Source organism: Lepisma saccharinum, chromosome 27, assembly GCF_977018435.1.
Source record: "Lepisma saccharinum chromosome 27, izLepSacc3.1, whole genome shotgun sequence".
In the NCBI taxonomy this organism is placed as follows: Eukaryota; Metazoa; Arthropoda; class Insecta; order Zygentoma; family Lepismatidae; genus Lepisma; species Lepisma saccharinum.
This window is the reverse complement of record NC_139255.1, coordinates 39950754-39962862: the sequence shown is the minus strand read 5'-3', so window position 1 is coordinate 39962862 and position 12109 is coordinate 39950754. Positions and strand designations below refer to the sequence as shown.

Sequence of the window (12109 nt, the reverse complement as noted above, 5' to 3'; positions counted from 1 at the left end):
TATTATTCAGGATTTCTACTACAGCTTACTGTGAACCAGTAACTGTATGATTTATGAAATATTTTTCAATGTGTCCATATTCACCACTTTTGTGGGCATTTGTTCAAAATTCTAATGTGCATATTTTGTATTCTGCTGCGAACACGATTGCCAAGAGGCATGCAACTTCTATTAATGATGGAAATAGTTCATCATTGGAATGTTCAAAGAAGTGTCTTCAAAACGCAATTAAATCTCGTCAGAAGTCAAAAGTCAACACAACACACTCGTTCTTAACCCGTATGTTCGTAGACTACGTAGTAAACTGGACACTGCGACTAAATTGTAAGAGATAATTACTGTAAAAGAACATTTTTTAAAAAAGAAAGGTAGTTAGTTGAATGGTAGAAGAGAAGTATATTCATCTCGATTAATGAACATTTGAATGTAACTCTTCCATATTAATTCTTGGTTCTTTACATTTTCCTACTTCTTATGTTTATGATGTTTTGGCTTATTTTTTTGTTTTTCTGCCAATTTTGGCTAATCGCGAGGATGAGGATGAGTGATGATAGGATGATATTGATAAAGAGACACTAACAAAGAACACCTATGCCCAAACCGTGATTTGAACCCAGGAGCCCTGGCATCGTACGTCTATCATGTGAACAACTACAAATGGGATTGTTTGAGCTTGTAACTTTCTTTTTGCATATGCTTTGTTTTGGGGCCTCTCCGATGGCGTTGTGGTAACGTCGTCGCCTTGTAATCAAGGGGTCTGGTTCGATACCCGGTGGAGGCATATAGTGGCTCGGGTCCCACTTTAAACTGTAGTTCAAGTCCCGATTAGCTTTCCTGTGCATAAAGTGGACTTAAGACAAAAATCAATCAATCAATCTTTGTTTTGGTTACTTCTTTCGTTTCTAGGAAATCGCTACCAACTCTTGATATAATTAGGTGTCAAATGGGTTATCATCAATCAAGGTCCATATTGGAACTCTGCCTGCTGGCTGCCGATGTGACAATTTTGTATTTTTTGTATGTTTAAAATAGAATGAATGATAGCATCCCACGACCGGATATATACACGTTCAAGTATTCATTTTAATGAGGATACATATTTAGAAGCTTTAGTCTTCATTATCGTGCAAATTACAACGTGTGTTGGATATTTGAAGATGACGGGGGTCTATCAAACATAGCGACCCCTCCGCTCAGACACAAACCTTTGTGAAAGTCTATGGTTTGTAGCATTCTCGACATTGAACCTGGTTATACCCGGTAGCAACTCAGATGATTTAGAAAACATAAGAATGTACACAGCTTGAAATTGTGTTCAAGCAACACTTTCAGTGCATATTGCAACCCTGGAATCGGATTCCTTTCTCGCAAACAAACTTAAATCTTCTGCTGAGTCTGAACTTCCACAGCGTTCATCTGTGCTGACGCGTTTCAGGAAGTACACAACCTTTCATCTCTAATTCCTTTGACCTTTACGTAATGTGCGACTCGTTTGCCTAATATTTTACCTCGTGCTATGGACAGAAGTTCAATTGACAGGAACTCATTAGAGAGTTTGAGAAAGTGCATGTTCACCTTCAAATATTTTAAGCAGTGATGTGCGTCTATGCGTATGCAATAATAGTGTACGGCAAACAGACTTTATAACACACGTAAACAATGTAATATATGTGCTTAACAGCGAGCTTTGTATAGAAGTGAAATAGAATTTCACTGAGTTTCCGCTTTTTAAAATTACGATCAATTTTCTGCTAAGTATCGAGCATAATATATGAATTATTCTAAACTTTACATTTCCCAATTTAGATTTTTGTTGTAAATAAAATTATTTCCTATTTGATTTGAAGCAACATGATTGAAAAATGGTACTTTCGCCTCAAAACAGCGTTGTAAATAATGTTTTACTTTATAGTTTACATTGTCTACGTAATTTATGTAAACAATAAGAAATGTAATCTACATGTAGATTGCGTGTATATAGACAACACGTGTAGGTGCAGACTTATGGTCCACACAATGTCATTAATTCTAAGCTTATCCTTGATGTTTACGGTTGTGTTAGCGAGTCGTTTTATTCAAATGAGTAAATTCAAGTAACCTTAATTTCAGTCGTGTGTAAAACGTAGCTATCAGACACATGGATAGTTTGTTTATACAGAGCGATTACATGTTCATCTTAGACAGAAGCATTACGCCGAAGATAACATTATTTGTACTTGAAGATATATATACGAGGGAAATATTAATAAAACATTAAAATACTGACCAAGGAAGAATTTATTGTATAAAATATATATATAGACTTGTTTCCACCATCTAACAGGGTCTTCTTCATTCGAATATTCACACGAGAATCACACACTGGATCATTCTAGTGTTAATATTCGTCTGAAGAAGACCCTGTTAAAGGGTGGAAACGTTACCTTTTTAGTGTATATATTTTTTATACAATAAATTCTGCCTTGGTCAGTATTTTAATGTTTTATTAACATGGAAGCAAGGCTTACCAGAGGGAAATATTGTCTGCCATGGGAAATTTGTGAATTAAATGTTTGCTTTTGGGCGAGGGACGTCCGGCGGATGTAAAAATTCAGCTCAGTCACACCTTTTTGGCCAAGCGCTCGAGCCCAAGGGCGGCGCCAGAGAGGAGTGAAGGGGTGCTTGCGCACCCCTTATTTTCTTCCGTACCCCTTTATCAAAACCTTTTTGAACCGAAAAAAATAACTTACAGTGTCACATTACATGAAAGTGACTTCATGATAGTTTTTTCTGTGTATTTTACGTAGAAGAATTTCAGGCTATGTAGGGAACTAATCAACGCACACAAATTGAACACTCAGCAGCTACTTCTCGTTGTCACCTGTATGACGTATCATACATTTGATTGATAACTGAATTACGTAACTCTTATAAGTTGCATCAAAGGGTCCCAGGTTCGATACCCGGTGGAGGCACACACATAGTGGTTCGAACCCAACTTTAAACAGTAGGTAAAGTCCCTATTAGCTTATTTGTGCATAAAGTGGACTTTAAAAAAGATAATATTAGTTGCATTGTAAATGTTCAAAAAGTGTGTTTTTAAAAGCAAGGATAGAATGTAAGTCGTGACCCTTTCCGAAGACACACGCGTAGTCCTGGACTGCATTTTGCAGACTAACGAGACTCTGGCGTCTGGACTCATAACCAGTATAATCCTCTTTGAGGCTTGTCTTGTGTGCTGTCCATTCACGTTTGTGATTGTTTCTTTATCATTTTCATATTATCACAATTCATCATCATCTTCATGATTAGCCAAAAATGGCAAAAAAGTGAAGTAAAATAAAACAAATCAATTTAAAGTACGAATGATTTTAAGTTCCATATTTCCCAAATATTAGTTCAATACGACTGTATCTTGTTGTGTTTGTATGTTTGCACTGTGTGACCACACTCTTGTAGTGTCAGACACAACATATGCTATTGACCTGTGTTGAACAAGCTTCGTTCCTTTCAGATTTCCAAACATGTGGTCGTAGTGGAAAAATCAAGCAAAAATGAAGCAAGTTACTAATTCATACTTTCATAGATGCATATTAAAAATTGATCGGTATTTGATGTAGTGGCTAAAGCGTATATGTATGTTTTATGGTATGCTTGTTTTCAACATCACCCCCTAATTTTCATTCTACACCCCCCCCCCCCTCTTTAGCACCTACTATCTGTGACAAAAATATTGAGCCCTCGGTTTGCGTGCTTGTAAAATTATACTCCATGGGAGGAAAAAAAGGCAAATATACCTAATTGGAAAGCTACAAGTGTCTGCTCTTAGACAAAAGCAAGAAAAGGTGATTTTAACTCTGTGTGTTTTCTATTCAGACAGAAATGTTCGTAAAATGTAGTTTTTTCGGGTGTTATTTACATAAGTCGAATTCAATTGTGTGTAGCTTCGTGTAAAACCGTCGTAAAAATATGATTTTTTTTGTAATTGAACTTTGTTTATGTGGAAATATCTCAGCCAAATATAATGGTACTATCATTTGTGGAACAGTCACAATTAATGATTAATTATGATGTTGCAATCTCGGTAATTGTCAGCCCAATGGTCATGAAGTGCATATCAAAATGATGGCCGTGGAATAAAAATCAAACTTTCATATCTCATTCTTGCACACTGTGGGAATTGAAAACAACAGATAAAATTGTTTTTCTTAGCAACCGGTTCCCGCGCAATTGATGATTGATTAATCCTGGCGCCGCCGCTGCTCAAGTCCCGCCCTTCGAGTTGTGACGTCACAAAAATTGCAATCCTAAACCTAACATAACGAAAAGTATATAGCGTGACGTCAGAAGACGAAGGGCAGGGATTGCTTGACCAAGATAGGTGGTTGAGAAGCGTGTCGTCAGTTATACCCCTGGATCTATAATCCGAGTACGTGGTCCTTTTCCCGCCAATAGCCTGTTCTTTTACCACAGATTTGCTTCAGGCGGAAAAGACGCTTCTTGAGTCGCCATGTAAAAAGCTCCTTGTCGTAAGTAGAAATTGTTATTACCAACCTATACTTGTTTCTTGCAAATGGTCCGTTTGATACCTTACTCTGCGATTAATGTGCATCAAGTGAAGAGAGAACATTGGAAATGGACAATGCACTTTAATTATCTTATTGTGCCTGCCAATAGTACCAACATTCTTTTTGTTGCCAGAGAAAGAAATATGCTTCCAAGGCCCGTGTGACGAAAGTCCATGAAACTTTGAACAGACCTAATGTTGACATAGCGTGACAAGGCGGGCATTTTCCGTTGTTTGCCAAGAAATAGAAGGACAAGGATGCAGAGGTCCTCGTACCAGGAGCCGAGCTTCGTGATGTGGCCTATAGGAGAATAAATCAGTGCACTCACATTAAAGAAAACACTCCCATAATTTACCCGTGTTCTCCGGCTTTCATTTTCATTGATGCCATCTAATCAATACTCGCTCTTACCTTTAAATCTTACCGTTTGTTTAGTGAACAGTTTGCCTTAATTTTATCATAAAATAAAGAAAACAACTGGGCAAACACTGCATTGTTGAAGAGAGAACTGAAAATTTTATGTATGATTTAGTAGATCACCTGTACATTGATAAAAATACATTGTAGTTGATGTCAAATTGGGTTTACATTTACACGCTACAAGAAAGTCTTCACAATCTCTGACTTATCTATGGCTTATCTCCATAAATAACCATGTAGATACTCGCTTGGTATATCTGAAGAAACTGGACAGTAAAGTATATTTGGTTTAGGTACATTTTTCAGTAACATCCCAGAATCTCGGGCACTTAGTATCGTTCTTGTCTCGATTGTTACAAGGATATCTCGGTCTCGGAACCATTCCTCGAATAGATTAGGATTTCTGGAGTTGCTAAATCGGCATGCCAAGTTAATGTTGCATGTGCATTCAGCTCTCTGAATATGTAATGCTATCTCTACGTGCTCACCTTTGTTGTTTCTGCTCTTGTTAGCAGCACAGTGGTGATAACAACGTTTTAGTCACACAATTCTCTTATTTCAAAGTATCAGCGCCTACACGTAAGAGCGTTTGCGTCAGGTTCTCCTGAGAATGGAGACACAGAGAACAACGCAGGAGAGGAATAGTCTGTTGCGTCAGAGTAGAACTTACAAAAGGTAACAGTTTCATACATCGGAGACACATTTCTTCAATTTTACACAAGAAACTATTTACGGAAATGAGTTTCTCCAAGGTTTACAACGTTCGTCGAGGTATTTTCTTTCATCGTGGAATATATTTGACCGGGAAATCATGTATTTTTCAAGAGAAATATCTCACCGACGCACAATTGCCATTGCTTTCATTTGCCTGCCCTACGACAACCGGATGCTGCGTACGTTTGATGATGTAAGCCTCCAAAACTAAACTAACCTTATCGGAAATGTTTCGTGGGCATGGGCGTCCGGAAGAGGTGGGGGTGAGAGGGGGCAATGAAAGTCAACCAAAAATTATGTATTTCACGAATATAATTTCATTTTAGCCACAATAATATGTGTTAATTATTGCATTAACACCATAAATTCAAATTTAAGCAACGTTTTTGTAGGGAACTAAACTCTTTTGGGGGAAAATGTGACTTGTTTGCCCCCCCTGGAAAAAATACCTTCCTTGCCCCTCCCTGGAAAAAAAACCTGCGGACGTCCATGTTCGTGGGGCTATCCGTGAATGGTTCGTGGGGCTATCCGTCAGCTACCCGGGCTATATATGCGTCAGCTACCCGTGCATAATGTATGATCTCCACCGGTGACGAACGCGATATTAGGTATTTTTCGGTGCAGAATGTTGAAACAATATATACCCACAACGTGAGTCAAGATGTGCCCGCCATATTGTGTGTTCCGGAAGCGAGGAAAGGAATAAAAAAAGCACTCGGAATGTGAAAAATTGCGTTTGTTTTCGTGTAAAAAGCATAATGGCACCTTGAACTATGTTCCGCAATACACAATTGGTAAGTACGAGTCATGCGAAACACAAAATATCCATGAAACTGGTACCCTTACAAAATACCTAAGGTGTTAGACTCACGATCTTGACTCTGAAGGTTCTAGGTTTGAAATCAGGCCAGGGCATCGGTGTTTCAGTGTGTTTACTATTTCTTCTGTTTTGTGTAATTATCCTTCTTCTTCGTCGCGATGTATATCTACCCAACATAGGTGCAAAGGAGACTTGACTTATAAATAAGGCTAGACCTTCAAAGCGAACATCTCTCATATATCGAACACTGATGCTGATCTCTGTAACGGAGATAGCATGCTACCAAGACAGGTTTCGTAGAGTGGAATCATACGTAAGTATAGATGGTAGAGTCCGCGTTCATTCGGAACATCACAAGCTGATTGCACGAGTCTAGCCAGCGAGCCTACGGGCAGTGTACAGCGTGAGCAATAGAGTTAGCTATAGGCGCAGAGTAGAGATGACGTCAGCGGTTCACTTCTTGATTGGAGGCGTCGGGAGTTATGAGTCGCTCCCAAGGTGCAAGCGCAGAACGGCCAGAGCTGTTACGGAAATAATCTCACTCTACCGAGACGAGAACGGGTTCACGTTCGTTCCGCGTTGTACATGAATTTCTCGTTCACGTTTCGATCTCGTCTTGAACCTTGAAATATATATTGTGAACAACATAGGGTCTATGGGACGTAACGCCATACAAACTTTCAAACAAACCTTCACTCACACAGGTGAATGAATTGACTTAGCAATTACTATAAACAGAATACGTATATGACTTATCCACAGCAATTAGCAATCAGACTGGCATGTCTGAAGAAGTCGCATGCCAAAGAAAATTTGGTTTAGGCTCTAATACTTCATACGAGACCGAGAAACTCGGATACTAAGCCTCGGTTTGGTTTGGTCTCGGTACCATCCCTCTTGATAAGATATGGGGTTCTGTAGAGCAGTTGGCGTGCTTTCTAATATTTCCTTCAATGAAGAGTACATACAGTGGGATCCACAAGTATTGCTCGGTACATTGTCCATGAGTATTTTTCTCTTGCTTCCTACATGTTTCCAAGGACTGGACTTTTTATGCTGGTGAAGAGGTTCTCGGCAGCTTGTTTGACGTTTTGTTTAAATTCCTCATTGCATAAAACAAAGAGAATAAACATGGTGATTGGTAATTTGCATGGTAATATTTATTCATCTCACTCTACATGCATATACTTATTAGAAAAGGCAGAAGTTGGACGTAAATCTGAAATATATCGTTACGTGTCGCAAGACGATATGATGACTGGTACCCCAAAATAAGTTCCGTACCTGTATAAATCAAACCAGAAATTGAATGCACTTGATTCTTTATAGAAAACCGTTTTTTGGCTTTTTAATTTTCATTTTATTGGTTCCTCGTTTTAATACATTTCAATACAGGACACCAGATTGCAACTAGGTCACAAAATATGGACAAAATGCCAGTTGTGTTCAATCAGTGAAAAAGTCAATGTTCATGAAAGAACTGGTGGAAATAAAGTAATCTATAGATTGATTGATTTGCTTTATTTTAATTCGCTTATTGTGCCACTTTCGGCTAATTTGCGAAGATGGGGATGAGTGATGGATGATATGATGAAATTGATGAATGGACACTCACAAACATTCATGCCCAGGCCGGGATTCGAAACCGCGACCCCTGGCGTCGTAGCGCGATGTGCTAACCACTGCGCCACGGGGTAAAATAATCTATTAGCCAGTTTCAAGTGTACATTACGAAACAAATATCCGATTCTGGGTAAATAACATGTTAACGTATCAATTGGTCACTTTTGAATAAATAATTTTTAAAAGGGTATGTTTACTCGCGTCAGTGGCATTGGCTCATATTACTACGTAAAGGTTAGGCTGCTCCAAATACATTCATTCAGTAGCGTACGCAGGATTTCATCAAGGAGGGTGTTATTTCTAAAACTTTTTTTCCAAATTCACATTACCATTGTTTTATTATACTTTAATTAAATAATAATAATTACAATTAATTAATAATACTTATAATTAATTAATTAGCTGAATTAATACAATAATACTACAAATACCACTACTGCTACTATTAAGTAGTAGAGATCTACATAAATATTGTATTTATGAAAACAATAGAACGAAATTACTTTCTATAGCCTGACAAGTTAAGTCCCGATATGCGCAGATCGCTGCGGAGCACTTCCTATTACGTCATCCTCCCCACCACTCTTCTACTCACTGGTCTGGCGTTGAGAGTACCAGTGGTGCCAACTCAGCAAAATTAAGCTAAAACAAATATGACACGATTTTCGCTGTTTAGCGTGACGGTGCATGCAGGCTCCTATTATATCAGTGGTTCGTTTTATTTAATCCGGCCTTTGAAAATGCGTGCGGTGCGCCGATCGTAAACTGTAGTATTACGCACGTGCGTTAAGGTTTATAACGAAGAGAAACTAGTGGGCGAATGACTTCATTTTCTGAATGCAAAATCTAGTATTGGCCTGTTTTTTTTTCTTTTTTTTAAAAAAAAAAAAAAGTGGGGTGGTGGTTCGTTTGTTTATCGTACAACAATCGCTACGAGAAGGCAATCTGATAACACACTTGCCTGTGTTCTTTTCTAAAGCATTGAAATGTTCATGCTCTTAACTCTTGGCTGCAAGATTCTTACTTTGAAAGAGATGGACTTATGGAGGAGCGTGTAGATGAACTGATAATTAGACTGACTTAGTGAAGCCCATTCAGACACGGACACAGATTCATTGGTAGACACAGACTCGGATGAGTGCGAGAGTGAAACTGGAGAAGGAGAACTGGAAAACATTTAGAAGGTGAGCTCAGTTCTATCGTTTATATATTTTTCATTTTTCTATCGTTTTATTTCATACATTTCTTATGATGGTAAGAAATATCCCTAATATAACTTAATTCATTTAAGGTTTAAAGGGAAAATATCAAAATGTATTTAGAATTTAGCGTAATCAATAGGTAGCGTAGGTGAGGGGATACTAATTCATGCCTTTCACATTCAAATTTCGTTGAAAATTCTCAGACGATTCCACTCCCTCCAGGTTGCAACACTGCGAACCAAAGTCGCCGCAGACAATGGAGTGGGGAAATGTGATGTGAGGTGCGCAAACAATGGATTGCAGCGTCTTGTTTTTAAACTTGTCAAGTTATTATAGTCATTCGATTTTTATCAAATCCTGGGAGCATTATTTGTTTCTTTGTTACGAAATAATTGTCTGGTCAACGAGGTGAGACATTTAAAGGGTGAAGAAGATCCATAAATACAAGAAAATATATTAAAATAAATTGAAATAATCAAAGTATGGAACTCATTCAAGGAGCTGCGGTGATCTGGTCGGTAGAGCGTCTGACAAGTGACAATCACGCGGTAGATCCGGATTCGATTCCCGAAATTGGTTGGAATTTTTCTGACTTTTTCCCCGCATAAATGTCCCCGATAATTCACATCTGGATTAACTCGCTGTTCTTACCAACAAAACATTTTACAATAGTTAATCTTATTGTCGTTTGAATAATTGTCTAGTCAACAAGGTGAGACATTTTAAAGAGAGACATTCAAACGTGCTGCGGTAAACAATACAATGGGAAGGCGAATTCGTGACTGTATTCTTGTCCGCCTAGCCTTTGTCTATAAATTAGCCTCTTACAACATACCAATAACTTTATTTAGTTAATTATCATTTTTCACACACAAAAAAATACATGTTCGTTGAACACTGGCGTACATAGAGGGATGGCCGATGGTGTTCCAGCCCCTACCGAAATTTTGAGAAAATCAGAATTTTCAAATAAAAATCCATTAAGAACTTTAAAAAATCAAAATGTGTAAATGCGAAACCTCTTTTAAAGTGAATCCCGATTACCATTTTTGTCTTTGAATACAATTTTAATAGACTGAAAAGCTCCAAAAATACGAAATATTTTATTATGCATCTTGCCCTCCAAATCGAAGCCATTTGCTATCCACATTTACTATTCCAGCCCCTCCCGAAAAAAAAATCCTTTGTACGCCAGTGTGTTGAACATTGTTGCAACTGAGATACAAAACAACTTTTTTTCTCTTTTAAATCATAGTTACCCTAACCTAACCTCATAATCTCGTGGTTATTTTCAAGGCATCACTCTGAAAGACACGTGTGCTTGGAATGCTGTGCTTTTCTCCATGCTGCATGGAAATAATAATTCAAATTATTATTATATTATTATTATTATTAGTAGTAGTAGTAGTAGAAGTAATAGTAATATTATTGCCAAAGATCTTTGACTGAAAAATTGGCCATTTAATTTTTTCCACAGCATTTTTCATAATGTTTCACAAGCTCAAGGGGGGGGGGGGTTTAAACCCCGTAACCCTCCCCTTGCGTACGCCACTGCATTCATTTGAATTCTGCTCGTGTGAAGGCATGTGCTTGCAGTGCAACTCGTAAACAATGTCCGTTATATCAAGCCGCTGTCAAACAACATTGACAGCAGAGGTCATACATAGCCTGAACGCACCGTTGAGTTAGCACACCGTAAGTTTATAATTGTTTATAGGACTGAAAGAAAAAAAATCTTTTATCTACATCCTTTCTTTCCATTTCTTTTTATATGTCTGATTCTTCTTCCTCAGTTTATTTCTATTTGTCTCCTTCTTCTTCTCCTTATCTTTTTCCCCATTTACTTTCCTCTATTTCTTTCTATATTGCTTTCTTTTTCCCTTTCTCTTATATTCCTGCCTCTTTTCCAACCTTTCTCTCTCTTTTGCTTTCCCTATTTCATTCCCTTTCTCCAGCTCTCTTTTCCCTGTGTTTCACTAACTTCTTTTCCTTTTCTTTCGCCCTGTCCTTCTTTATCCCTTTCTCTCCCTTTTCCCATGTACCACTTTCTTTCTTTGCCTTTATTGTCCGACCAAGGAGTACGAAAATATCCCGAGAGGACGAATCTACACTTTGTGAGGGAGGTAGGTGTAAACATGTCACGAAACAACACTGTAGGTTTCAGATCAGTATTTTCTTTCGGCAGAGGCGTCTCGTGAACGCATGCGTCAATTGTGAGAAAAAGGACAGCTTGCTCTGCGACGACATTTATGAGCATTTCTACATTCTAATTTCTTCATATAGGAGAAGTATTTATTTTACACGAGAGCGCTGGATCTGAAGTGACGCATGCATCAATTGTGGGAAAATAATTATTACTTTCTTCCACTTCAGCGCTCTCGTGTAAAATAAATACTTCTGCTATATGAAGATATTAGAATGTAGAAATGCTCATGAATGTCGTCGCAGAGCAAGCTGTCCTTTTTCCCACAATTGACGCATGCGCAGCATGCACCGCATGCGTTCACGAGACGCCTCTGCTGTACCTCTGCCTTTCGGTTGTTTTGTTTATCATCGATCGCTCTATTGTGTGTGATTTACAATGGCTGTTACAACTCTTAACATCCTCTTTTAACGTATGTCGCCGGCAACGTTTCTATGTGAAGAACTACATTGTTGTTTCAGGAAACAGACGGTCTTCGCGGAATCTGATTCCCGTATCCGTTACACTGCAGCCGTCATCCCTATTTTGCAACTGGACTGTCTATTTAGCGCCTGCGCACTTACGTCGATTGTCTCTGCTG

General features: G+C 38.3%; 1 protein-coding gene across 2 annotated transcripts in view; it reads left to right on the top strand.

Moving 5' to 3' along the window:
• Positions 1-12109, top strand: part of LOC145980332 (influenza virus NS1A-binding protein homolog) — a 93770-nt gene that overhangs the window by 3218 nt on the left and 78443 nt on the right. Inside the window, exon 1 of one of the 2 annotated variants that reach the window (XM_083113373.1) lies at positions 4491-4508. The exons of the other annotated variant lie outside the window; for it this stretch is intronic. The gene's annotated coding sequence lies outside the window, so the exon portion shown is untranslated. Of the gene's footprint in view, positions 1-4490; positions 4509-12109 lie in introns of those variants that run through there. 2 annotated transcript variants of the gene reach the window in all.